Here is a 14,650-nt window from a genome sequence, read left to right as displayed (position 1 = left end):
AATTTGATGAATACGTCTCATGTATCTACTCAAATATAAAATTCCTATGTAGAAACAAAGAGGAAAAGTCAATACATTGTCTTTGAATGTAATATCCTGGATGCAACACTTTGTTTATCTGATCAGACACCATGGCCACTGCCTCCACTAAGTGTGCAGTGAGGTCATTTTGATTTTTCCATGCATTAGTACAAATAAATCAGTTCCTTCCTCCTCATAAAGATGGAAACTTACAGAAATATTGTAAGAAGCTAGAATAAAACTTGTTGCCCAGAATTATGGAGCACTGCTGCAAACTAATTTATGAATGACTTATCATCATGTAAGGAAAAAGTACACTGCCGTGATAAAACAGAAAACAAAAACTCCTGTTAAATTCTTGTGCAACCACATGTCCAGCCCAATGATTTATCTCCTAACAGACACCTGCACAATAAATGGAAGGTCACCTCAGCTTCTGCAAGACTGCAAGCAGCAGAGGACACAGCAATTGTTTGTCTTTCAGCAAAATATTTACATCTTCAAAGCTAATCTAAATGCACAGAACCAACTGTTGTGTTAAGAAAAACTAATAGATTTTCTTTCTTGTCTACTAATTGAATGTTGCTCTGAAGGCCAGATGTTAAAATTGAAATCAGCTTCAATTCTGATCTTTCAAATTTAGCACTGGTTTGTCAAGCAAATACTCTCTGTTCTACAGGTTTTTTGTTTGTTTGTTTGTTTTTGTTTTGTTTTGTTTTCATTTTATTCTCAAAGAACTTTTTTTTTTTTTTTTTTTTCCTATTGACTGAAATAAATTCACTGAATTCTGGGTTAGTGTTATAGGTATAAAAAGACATCACTTTAAGGATACTATGTCTTAAAAATAGAGCAAATGAAATGCTTATTCTCTAAAATTGAATGGTGGATTTCACCAGAAATTCAGCTGTGAATAAAATGACCTCTTCTGCTTTATATGCATGGGTAGTTTCACAGAGCAATAATGCAAAATGGGACATTTTCTTATTGGTATATGGTATGCTTTGGACTAAATACATCATAAGATAGGAACAATATATTAAGCCAATTTAGCCTTAGCTCTGAGACAAGGTTATGGATGCTACATGAATTCAGCACATAGGCTTAAGGCTCTAAATGCTATACTTTATAGAAATATTATATTAATTCGCTCTAAATATTATTTTAGGCATTAAAGTTCTTGCTGTTTATAGATCATAAAAATTAAATGGATGATGTAATTTTAAAATTGAGAGCTCCTTGTCCTAAATATCAGAAAACAATACAGTTGAAGCATTTGTTTGATTATATCACATGTTTTAATGGTATGTCAAAACAGAATATTATGAGTTTGCTGGTGATCTAAAAATCTGAAATCAATTCTGATTATCATTCTTAATGTATGAAAAAATCTGAAATTTTAGCTTGGGCAGTTACAAACAGTATATTTTAGATCTGTGATGTGCTTGTATCTGTACAGTACCACATTGACCAATTATGTCTGTACATTCAGATTAAAGCAGAATGCCAGTTCAAAATGCTACCCTAGCTGCCATTGTTTCTTTTAAGAATTTGAACAGTGTTGAGTTTTCTGTTACTACAGGTTTTGAGTATATAAAAAAGAAAATAATAATCATAGTATCATATCATATCATATATCATAAAATAATAATAATAATAATAAAATCTGTTTCTTGTTTGAATATTTCTGAAAGCCTAAAATGAACATTGTTACAATAGGACACTTCCAAATCTCTGCATTTGGGCAGAATACTTTCAAGAAAGCTAATGACAACAGACCTTACCAGAGCTTTACCTCATGTGTGATTTATTAGCAATGAAGTTTATGAGAGGAGTCAGAACAATTTGGTGTTCATGATCTCTACTTAGGGTAGACATAAACACAAATATTCTTCTTACTAAAGCTAGAATTTTAATTTCTGGATAGTTGACTGCTTGCCACTTCATAGATAGTCTTTGGTCAGACTGACACAGCTAGAATAGTGTCTTCTATGCATAATAGTGAGGTGAAATAGCCCCACACTTTGTTTGACAGTTTTACTTTATTCTTCTGACAGGTTAATAAATTGAATCAACAAAAGACATATGTAAGCAATATTTTCAGCTCTTAGACGGTTATTTTGCACAGTTTAAAGTCAGTGATGAAAAGGTTACAATTTGATTTAGAGAAAAACAGCAGTTATTATTACAATGCAAAATTATTTTGCATCATTATCCTGTCTTCAGAATGAAAACATTAAGAAAATAATTTGGTTCACTGAAGAGAAGTAGTTGTGTCATCCTGTATCAGAAACATCTGTAGTCAAACTTCAAGTGCAAAAGATTTTTGTTGCCAGCCCACAGAATGATTCGTGATAATTAATTATGTTCTGGTGCTTCTCCTGTCTAATTTTATCATGCACTTATCAATCAGTTTCTAGCTTACTGATTCATTCCATACAAAAATCTGTTTATATTTTTTGAGTAAATTGCATTTATTTATTTATTTATTTTCCCCCAAATTGTATCACACTGTATCGTGGTAGATTTTACAAGAAGAAAATGGGGAATTTTCATAATCTGAAATATCTTGGATTTTGTAGTCCATAAAGAAATGTAAATCAAATTTCTGTTGTACATTTCTACTGCTTTTCAGAAATCTCCTTGTTCTTGTACCAAGGGCTTTGGACATGGAAGATAAAGTCAATTAGTCTCCTGCTATTTAGATTATTTTCTTTTATAAGGTCATAAACCAACAGATAACAAAACAGGCATTTTCAGGGCTTCCTTTGCTGAAAAACAATACAGTGCATGCACAAAATGATTACAGCCTATGCAGTAGGCCTGTATTTGATGTGGTGAGAACAGCAATTAGTGTCATTTTGAAACAGATTCATAGAGTGGGTTACCTGAACTTTGAATTAATGTTTAGTGGGGTATTTTGTTGTCTTCATACTGCGTAGCTGAGATCTAGAATGGGTATTATAGAGTCTCAGCACTTAATTAGGGAGGAAAAGCATCTTAGGCAATTTGATCTACTTGAGAATTCTATTTATTGGAACACATTAATTGATTTTTCCATTTGTCAGTAAGGAACTACATTAAGTTTTGCACACATTAGGACAAAAAAAAATAGTGTGTACTTATGTGGTGATGAATGATACAATAGGAGGGAGAATAACACATTGAGAGTAATGTTGAATCTTTGAAGGCCTAAGCACTGGTCATTTAGAGTGAGAAAATCTGAAAATCAGAGATGGGTAACAGCTTTTTTTTTTCTGGAGATTTGGAAGTACGACTGAAGCTCACTAAAAGTAACACAAGAACTGTAGCTGGTTCTATTTCTGTCTAGGGATGTATGCATGCAAATTTCCAAGCTCCCAAGCCACCCAGGGTCTTCTTGTACACAGAGCATACAAGACCCCTGTCAACTATGTGCTTAGGGGCACTGTCAAACCAAATTTCAACATGACCTGGTAGCACTGAAGCCTGGTTTTTATTAGGGATTTTTCAGCATTAAGGGTCTCCATAGATATACCTCTGCTCTGTCTCTAACTCTTTACGTTAGTTCTAATACATTATAACATGCAACGGCTATAGTGCTGTACACTATGCACAATATACCTTTCAACGTTCACCCTCTCCTTTTAGTGTTGCCACTAATCGAGTCAATAAATAATTGGATGGGTCGTTTACAAAGACAAGCATTCTCTCTAGGTCTCAGAGTGCCTACACAGCTGGAAAAAAAAAAAAAAAAAAAAAAAAAAAAAAAAAAAAAAAAAGCTCAGTTAAAAAATCAGGTCCCTCTATTTTCATGAAGTGGAAACATTCCTCTCCTCATTTTGAGGATACATGTAGTGAAGAAATGAAAAGTTCGCTACTCGTTAAGAAATCATTGAGCTCTGGGGTCTCTTTTTGAAGCCAGTAATTTAAAGGAATTTCTACTTTGTGTGGTGAAGATTGAAATAACCAGTAAGAGTGCAGGAAATTGTAAGATCCTGGGGAGGGATATGAAGGGGAAAGATTTTTTTTCAAACCCATTAGTGATTTTAAAGGCCAAAACTACACATGGGTCTGAAATGCAACAAAATTAGTGAGTCTCAATTTGAAAGTGAGAGAGAGTTTCTAACACAAGTAAAGATTTTGCCTCTAAGCCTTCAAGAAGGGGAGTGAAAGCAAGCAGAACCCACAGCAGACCAGGGGCTGCAGTGGGAGAACCCTTGCCGGGAGAGGAATCGAGGGCTGCCCATGCTACCTGAGCAACCAGGTCAGACACGTCCCTGGTAATGAAGATCCATCCATTACCATAACATGCAGTCTAGTGCTGTACATCAGTTTCATGGCCTCCAAAGAAGCTGAACAGTTATCAGTAACATTCAAAATTCCACTGGAAAGTCATTCATTTCACTTTATGGTCCTAATTAGCCATTTGTATAGTTCTATAATTAAATATGTTCCTTTCTCATCAAGTTTTTCACTTTAGTAATGATACCACTGTGCCACAAACAGGCACCATGCTGTTTGGTTTGGGACTTATTCATAGCATTTAATTGGTCACCCAGTGGTTAGCCAATAACCCCTTCTATGGGAAGCAACACTCTGAATGCTGTTAATGGGCTAGAGGCACAGTGATTGCCTCCTGGTACCCAGCAGTACTGGGAATAAAGCAATTTCCTCCACTGTGTTGTGTGCTCAATAGCTAATCCTCTCCACTCTTGAAATGCACACTATTTGGTTATAAGTATTTGTACTGGCTTACTTACCGCTGGGTTGTTAATAGGCAGTGATTCTTCAATGCTCCTTCACTGAAGTTACAGTCTGCTTGCTGACTGCTAATTAAAACAAGTTTGCACTCTAAGACTGCAACTAAAAGGTAGCAAGGTCATATTATTTAATGCAGCAGTCTTTTATTTAACAATGTTTACACAGTACTTATATGTGCACATTTTACAGACAGGCACAGCTATTATTGATCATACCAATATAGTCAAAATGAGCCAGTGACTACTCTTCTTTTCTTCGGAGTATGATCAGTTCACTAGTTTCACTGTTTCAGAGATGCAGAATTAAAAAACAACTTGTGCGTGCAGATCTCTCCTCCAGTCTATTTCTCAACTTGAATTAAAATAAATCAAAACCAAAGAAACCTAAAAAACAACCAGCAGATGAGACAACATTTTTCTACAAGGATTTAAACTTCCATTTGTCTTTATACAAAGTAGAGCACACATTCATGAACACTGGAGTAATTTTAAACCAAGTATGGTTAAGAGAGAAAAGTAATCATGACATGCAGAACTCTGGACCTTCATGTCATTTATTTAAAATTCAGTTTGAGTAAGAATCCGTGTTGATAGGGGGTCTAAGTATCCCTGTCCACAAGGTATCTGAGTGCATTATTTATCTGTTGCCTGTGACTACCCCTTTCTTCCTGATTGTCACCAGCAGAAGATGAACTCTCTCCAGCAGGTATAATTCTGGTTTATTTATTCTTACTCTCTGCTTTACTAACAAGAAGGTTGCAGAATAATTCTTAGCCATATTGCTACTGAAATTAATATCTGAGACAGAAATAAGCAATTGTGCATTTATGAAAGGATCCTTAGCTGTCTGTCACTTCTTCATACATTAAAATAGTAGTTCACTTACCTAGTGTCTCTAGCACAACGTAGGACACTTCAAATTTCAACAGTGGCTTCAACCACTGGGTTACCTTAATCAGGTAGATTTTTTCATGCTTATTTTTCTTTTTAATTAAACTAACATATAGACTTGCACCTTGGAAACAAGTTCAGTGTTTCTGAAAATGTAAGATTAAGTAAAAAGTGAAGTGCATCCCATTTACCCTTTACTTCTAGCACACATATTCTCTGTTAGTCTGAGCTGGCACAATTTCTCAAGTGCTCCCTCATTGCCCCCTGCTATTCCCAAGAAAACAAAAATGAAGCAGTTTTGTTTCTATAGTGTTGTCTTTCCTTAATAGCATTCTTTATCTTGTAACACTGACAGGACAGCCTACTCATCTTCAGACTGATTTTACTTTTGTGAGGGAATTCATGCAACCCTGCCTCATCTTCCTTGTATTATTTAACTGAGAGTTACCTACCTGATACAAAGGAAAGGTGATGAAAACAGGGTTATGCTCAGTACCCACAGTCTTGCTGCATCTGTGTGACATTTTTATTTCTTTTGTTTCAATTTTCACTTCCATAATTTTTCTGTTTTTCTGTGCTCTCTCTCTTTTTTTTTTTTTTTTTTTTGCTTTTTTTGTTTGTTTGTTTGTTTTTGAAGAACAGAAAGAGCTTATTAGACTGAAAGTCAGACAAAGTATATATTGTATACCACCTAAGGCATGAAGGAATGCTCTCCAGCTTTTAAGGATGGCTGATGCTCAGAAGCTGTGCAACTGACAGAGTAGCTTATGTTTTGTGGATGAGAGGGTACTTTGCATTCCTCTCTCTTGCTCTGATTTGGAAAACATTTTTTCATGAAAGTTCATTCAGATGTAATCCTATTCTACAGAACTGTTCCTTTCAGAGATGTTTTCAGCAGCCTTAGCTCAATTTTGATTAGCCTACTTAGTTTCCCAAATAAGGCTTAGCTAAACATCTTGATAAGCACATTTGAATTTTATTTTGAATAAAAAACACAGGATTACTTCCACAACTAACGTTACAGAACAATGCAAATGATGCAGTTCAGGATTTTTATACATTCTCTTTGTAATTTTTATAATATCCACATGACCAATCTGTGTATCATGTGAAGATTCCTTCATGCATTTCATGCATCTGCACAAAAGTTATCATACAGAACAGAATAGAGCCCTGTTATGCTTTCTACTGCAAATGGAATAGAGACGGAGGAAACAAAAGAGAGTGGGTAATCAAGAGAAAGGATGCTTTTTGCTCCAGTCTTTCTAGACAATATACTGTCCATTATCCTTCCCTACATCAGCTCTTCTACCATCACTTTCAATTGCCTGAAGATTAGGAAACCTTCCCAAGTTATAAAGGGTGAGTTTTCTAATTAATATATCCAATGACATTCCTCCACTCCACAACATGATCTTCAGAACATCTCTCCTCTGGATCTTTCAGACAGAAAACATGATCCCTACTCCCACATAGAAATTAAACAGAATAAAACAAAAAATAACACTTAAAATTATGAATGAAATATCAAGATAATCAATGGAAATCTTCTTTAAATCTTGAATCAGATCCCTATAAAATACAACCAGTCAGAGCTGAAGATTGTCTACAACAGGTATGGTATTGCTCTGCTATTTGACTAATGGACAGTAAGGCTCAGAGAGACTAAATTAACTTGCTATCACTATGCAGGAGCCTATTCTCTAGTGCCAAACAGAAGCAGTAACTACTAAATCTCAGACTACTCCCCATCAGTCAAGAAATATTTAAGTGTCAAAAATATTGTTCAACAAAGTTGTCTATTACTTCTTAAACATTAATACAATAGACATTAATATCCACCATAATTACCTTTTTGGTTTAGTGAAAAAGAGATGTGTCTAAAACCCATATCTAGACAGTGGATTTCAGGTAACTGACAGGACATTTTTAAAATGTAGATAAAATAACAGGCACATTGCTGAGGTGAGGACTGATGCACACAGAACATTAGAAAAGTACCTTGGAAGTGATCATTCTGGACCAGTTTTACATGAGCTGGCCCTAGCTGTTGGGTGATTGAACGCTGACAACCTGGTATTGCTAGAAGGTTTAATGCTACTACAGTGTGACTTTGCATGGTCACTTAGCACTGAATCATGATGATTCACCAGCTTGCATGTCCCCTATGTAGTAGTCTGCTACATGGCACAGGGACAGTCCACAGACAGTACAGAGCTGTGTTTCAGAGAATCGCTGTCAAACTCTGTATATGGGAGACAGCATGTTCAGAAAGACATCTGAAACAGATAGTAACTGAGTCTGCCCATCATAGCTAACTGTAGGAATAAGTACACTTTGTGGAAAGAAGCAAACTAAAAGCAGGCTGGGAGATTTTCTTGCAAGAATACTGCCACTGCCTGCTGTTGTTTATTCCTGCTTTATTCAGACCAACAGGACTGGATTCGCTCTCTGTAAATAAACTCTGCTACACCAAACAATATTCTAGGCTTCTGTAATCAATTTGCCGTCCTAATTGAAACAGAGCCCCAATATTGGCTGTGCAGGCTAAAGGGGAAGTGATGTTATTATCACCTGGTTGGAAGAGTTAATCTACTCTGCCATGCATCATGATTTAATTATTCCTAATTGATCCTTAATAGATGGATGTCAAGTCTGTCCTTGTTCAGCTCCAATTATAGCAATTTCGCAACCTCACTTTGCAGTGGAGCTTGGCAAATATCTGATGATTTCTGCCACTCTCCATTTCAGTTTGATCACTTCTTGAAACTTTCAAACATTTCTGAACCAGAGAGAAACAAAGAGAGGAGATTTTACTACAGATATCTTTTGTAGGTGGTATGTGAGCATTTCCAATTTAGCTAGCTTTGAAGCTGTGTTTGTTGTTCTTCTGTGGGTAGGAAGCATCCATGAAAATGGTGAAAGCCATGAGAAAAAAACAACAACAACAAACAAACAGAAGTTAAATGTTATTTTAGATTTTCACTTCTTTAATTTGCATGTAGGTAACCTTAAAAGAAAGATTTATTAAAGCTTTTAGAATAAAGAATCTTCTCCCCCAACCCCCCCTTTTCCCCCGCCATATTTTTACATTTTAAATAAATTAGCAGTTTAAAGCATGCTCAGAGTGTTTTGCATTGTGATTATTAGAAGATTAGTAAAATTATATTCCAGGAGAGTAAGACCTGAATAGGCATAAAAAGCTTTTAGTGAAAGCTTTTTTATTTATTTTCATTTCCTTGGTATGCTTTCCTTCACACCAGTTTGACCTCAGTGATTAATTAACTTTTTTTTTTTTTTTTTTTTAACAGAAAATATTAATATTTGCATTAAATTTTCAACACCACAGAAAACATGCTGAATTAAGGCATCAAAAATAACAGTCTATTCTAAGACATTAGTAAATCCTCAGTTATTACCAGAGAGAAAAATCAGTTTTAACACTTCACTGGACATGTGTTCACAGGGAAACTACCTCAGATCAGCTGCATGGTAACATTTTTTACTAGACCGTACTACACATATAGGCCAGACCAACACCAAGACATGAAGTAAAAGTACATTTTTTACATATTCTTTGTGAAGGTTCAGGCATAAAACTATTGAATAACTAACTGAAAAAATGTGAATAACTCTCAAAATGTTTCAGCTAGAACATAATTATTGAGTGAATGCAGCAGAAACACATAGAAAGTAAGGGTAAATTCAGTTACCCATATACGCTCAGAATATTTTAGACAATTATTTTCCCACTGATCAGGAATATACAAATAATTTCTATTTTAAAGAGAACTTCATTTATTTATTCATTTATTTTAAGAATAAGGACTTGTACTTAAATAGCAATATTTTTTATTATGTTCCAATGGTATATATATTTTTTGTTGTTGTCTGTTAACCATCCAAACCTCTGTAGAGCCTTTCCTTCCCTGCCAAATATTGCCTCTAATAAGTATGTCAATATTGTTAATAAGAATTATTACATTCAGGAACTTGAAGAACTTGGTGAAATAATTCTTTTGTTTTATTTTATTTTTAAAATTTATTGTAAGCTGAACCACAGATGAATGGGAGAAGAAACAAATGGTTGGCCTTTTAAACACTGCTTTCTTATTTCAGGGAAAGACCGTCAGAAGATACTGCAGAAACATACACATACAGTCTAAGGTCATTTTTCCTCATTTATGTTACAAACTTGCTAAGCATTAACAAAATAAGATGGCATAGCATAAAATCTATGAGTAAATAACATGGGAGTCTTTTATGTCCACAGAAAGAAAACTTAATTTGTCCCTCAGCCACTTTGCTGTGATTCATAATGAAATTCTTGACATTACAGAAGTGCCAAACTGCTTTAACTTTTTTACTCCTGCATGCAGGAATTAGAGCTTTCTGTCTGGGATAGTACATTATCCAATAAAATCATAAACACAGCCTTTCCTCCTGGAAATACACTCAAACTACTTCCATTAACATATAAAACAACTTTACTTGTCAATCTATTGTTTTTTAAAAGAACATTCCTGACAGGGTTAGTGTTGTTATAGGGAAGTACCACCGAATCATAGAATGACTTAGGTTGGAAAGGACCTAGAAGATCATCTAGTTACAACCCCCTGGTATGGTCTAGTTGCCCCCCGCCCCGTCCCCAGCAACCAGCTCAGCTCCCCAGGTCCTCATCCAGCCCAGCCTTCAGCACCTCCAGGGATGGGGTATCTGCAGTTCTCACACTCTGTTAGGAGTATCTGTTGTATTTACCACTATCACCCCTGGAGAATGATGTCAGAATCTGAGAAAAAGAACTGCAACAATCCTTTCTCCTGCTGGTGTCTATCTAGGGTCAAACAGCATTAGAAGTGCATGAAACTTTACAAGACATACTCATGGAGCTGAATCAGGGCAACCCAAAGGTGGTTTCAAGCAACAGAATTCACTTGGAGTCCCCAGCAAGGATTAAATCTTCTCTCTCTGCAGCAACCTTAATTTTCTCTAATCACCTTGTCGAGATTACATCAGGATAAGTTTCAGCAGAGCATCATTATTAGGTCTTCTTGTTTTCAGATTAATGGAATCATTCTGCTGATTTAAGAGGGATGCAGGAGATGATTCTATTTGATGAACCAATGGAAAATGGCCAAATAAATATATGAATGCCTAGTTCAGTCATTTAAGTATTTCACTTAGTAAGTTGTATATACTGTCTCTAACAAGGTTTTGGTATTTCCAGAAGAATGGCCTACATCACTGCTGATAGCTTAAAGAACATCTATTGTTGCACTGCAGGAAGAGTTTACATCTGAAGGAACAGCATGTACTTTGCTGAAAAAAAAAAAAAAAAAAAAAAAAAAAAAAAAAAAAAAAACCAAAACATTACTCAGCAGGCATCTCACTCAGTCCCACACAGACTAAAAAAAAATGTTCCAGAGATGAAATATTACAGCTTGTTTGCACCTGAAGGTACCAAAAGTGATTTACTGTTGGCAGGTTTACCCACAAAAATGCAAGTTGAATGTTTATTTGGAACTGTACCAATGTTAGCATGTCTCACTGGGGAATAATCTAACTAGCATGGCCACATAAAACACTGACTGAAAAGCAGTGCAGAAGCAAGCTCTCCATTCTCTAAACATAACCCATGTGAAGCAGGTTTAGGAGGCAGGCATCTGCCATAGAAGAGTTTACCATTAATAGGCAATGAAGAAACATGGCTTAGGTGGTACACTGTCTGACACATTTTCTTCTATTCTAAATACCATATCTTTTTCTTTCTCACAAATCTTTCCACCTTTTTAATAAAAATACAACAAGAGTAATAGGATGAAGATTTAAATACCTTATGCTTCATCCTCTTTATGCTGAACCTCAGGGAAGATCTGATGCTTACGCAGGATTGTAACAAAAGCTTTTGTAGGAGAATGTCAATTTTATCCATCTTATCAATCTTATCCACTCTCCAGTGGCTCAAGCACTGTCACCCAATGATGAAGCTTTTTAAAATGATGAACATCAGCTAAATTAAGATCCTAGCATATCCATGCCCACTGGCCAGATATAAAGTCCTTTAAAATCAATGAATTGATTCAGGCCAACATGACTGTCTCCTGCCAGCTTTGATGTACTGAGGAAGGAACACAGGCTAAAAGAGTTATGTTGGCAATCATCGCTTCTCCACCTAAATAACTTGGAAAAAGCTAACAGGCAAATATGTTATTTGAACAAACAAACAAAACATCACAAATAGAATTTAAAAAAAATAAAAATAAAAAAAAAAAAAAAAGAATACTGCCATTTATTTTTATGGGATAGATCTGGAAATGTTGCTCTTAATACCAAGTTCATTATTCTCAGTATTAGAACCCATTCCAGAGGATCTGCAAAACTAGATCAGCAATTCATCTAATATAGCATTCTCTTCCTAGTTCTGCTGGAAATTTCAGAGGAACAGCACAATTTGACAATTCATCTAATTGTATAAATCTACACAACCAGGAACCCTTTTTTTCCCCTTGCCCAGCTGGTAATCAGCATATGCCCTGAAGCATGAGGTTTGGTTAGAGAAAAGATAAAAGCAAGGGAGAGAAGAAATAATAATGTAACTTATTTGAGGTATTTCTTTAGACTCCAATGGATCCTGCCACAAATTAATTCTTCATTGTACAAATGCCCTGTGGTGATGCTCTGAACTACAGATAGATCAGCTGTATCAAGTACACCAGATGAGTGATGCAAAGGTGCTAGATTTTAAAGGAAAGATTGCTTCCTATTCACATACAGAACAATTTTTCAATGTGGGATCATATCTCTATCACCCAGGAAATAAATTTATTTCTTCTTCTCAGAAGTGTCTTGACTCCACCACTGGATAGCCAAAGATTTGTGTCCTTAATCTTCATTCAGGTGACTATTAAATTTCCTCCTGAGTGCAAGAAGGGACTTACAATGTCTGAGACTAGTCAGAAAGATAAAGATTGTGTTTTTATATCTGTGCTATGTTCTTTAATAGCCAGCGAAGACAGAAGGAGGAAGCAGAGTGCCTTGCCCCATCCTGGAACTGCCATTTGCTGATCAGTTACCTTAAGCATATCTTTAGGCTGTCACTCTGCAGGACAGTCCTTCAGGTACCAGGCAAAGCAATAAATGTAGCACTGCACTGGCTTGCCCATCCCTGTCAGCCTTATTTCCATTTCATATCCAGCAGAATAGCCTGTGGGAAGTGGACCAACAGAGAGGTTTGGCCATTAGTATAGTCTTTTGTGCTGTTATCTCTTTTGTAATGTTTGAAAAAGGCTTTCGTTTTTTTCTTCTTCAAGTCTGAAACAAATAGCCTGCAGCAGAGGCCTCGAGAAAGAAGACTTAACCAAGATAGGACAACAAGAATGAGTGATGAATTGTACTGACAAGTCTGTGTCGATAGGAATTTGTGAACAGTGTGGAGAAAGAAGGCCAAAGTGGAGTCACAGCTTCATGCTCAATAGCTGGAGAGTGTTTGGTGTTTGTCCTGGCTGCTGCATTTGTACTTGAATAGGGGCAGACAAGGTGAGAGATGTGAATAATAAAAGCCATCCATTCTGATGTCTGCTTTCTAAACTCAGTTTCTCAAGCTAAAGTACTCTCTAAAAATGGTAATCCAAAACTTAGAACAATATAGTGAGTATTAAAAGGACAGTTCAGGTTGCCTAAGACTATAGATTACCATTTATCTGTTTTGAACAATAAAATAATATCATGCCAGGAAAAACGGAACTGAGTATTCTTGCTACTTTTGTGCAGATACATGTGGTCTGGAACACAACATTACTAAAGAAAAAATTCAGAGTGATTACAGAATGGAAGTGAAATGATATTTAGTCTCATGCAGTTGCCCAGAGAACTCAGAAGTCAATTGCAGTAGCTTGACTGCTAATTTGACAGAAGTGGAATTGGAGTTTAATTTAAAACACTGTCCTTCCTATTGAGTAGTACTTTGTAGAGAGCACCTGTTTGTGGACTTTTACTCTACAGGTGTGAGATTCTCAGTTTTAATGTTCTGGCTGGTCACTCACCACATCCTCTTTTTCCTGTTGGAAGTGACAGATTCAGCCACTAAGCGAATCAGCAGTCTTTTACAAGCTTTCTGGAAAGGCAAAGGTGCCAATAAGTTTGCAGTAAATGTCACAATTCTGAATCTGCTGGGCTTACTGTGCAAGCACAACTCAGCAATGTATCACATACACACTAAGACTGATATATTATGGATGCACTGAACTTACTGTGCTTGCACTGTATGTTCTGGTCCAGAATTTGCTGAATGAAAATGAATGGGTAGATTGGAGAGGTTGTTGGAACATAGATATCATCTCTTCTGGAAGTTAAAGAAACTGTGCAGCTGATGCTCTCCAGTATGCTTCACAAAGTTTGTTCCAGTGTCAAATCACTAGTGCTGGACTAGCAAGAGATTGCTATGTGTCTAGCATCAGAGACTGAATTCTGTAAAAGAAACAAAGAGTAAATAAGTAAGTAACAGCAATAGTAAGTGTTCAACATTATGACAACATGTGTGTTCACTACCTGATTCCAACTTTTCCACTCTTGTGTAATTTCATTTCATTTTTATTCTGAGTAATTAAGCCTCTGGTCATTGAAAAAACAGACAGAAATACTGATTAAATTCCAGTTCAAGGCTTCACTCATGAATGCAATTTTTCAGATTTTCCCAGAGCTTGATTCAGAGAAAGGGAGAATATGTGCAACTGTGTAATATTCATTTTTTCACAGAAGGTAGTTGAAAAGAAAATAAAACATCTGTGGAGATAAAGCAGAGAATGAGGCAGATGGGAGAAAGAGCATATGCTACCTATACACTTTCCTCCCTCATCTGATTTCTGACTCCCCTTTGGTTTCAGTACATCTGAGTTTAAGTAGGAAATTGAAATGAGCTTTTCTACTACTTCTTTCTTGTACCACCACAAGAGAGAAAGATAAGAAAATGCTTCCCAAATCCCTATCTTCCTTTTAAAATA

Source organism: Excalfactoria chinensis, chromosome Z, assembly GCF_039878825.1.
Source record: "Excalfactoria chinensis isolate bCotChi1 chromosome Z, bCotChi1.hap2, whole genome shotgun sequence".
NCBI lineage: Eukaryota > Metazoa > Chordata > Aves > Galliformes > Phasianidae > Excalfactoria > Excalfactoria chinensis.
Note: the sequence above shows the minus strand (reverse complement) of the source record.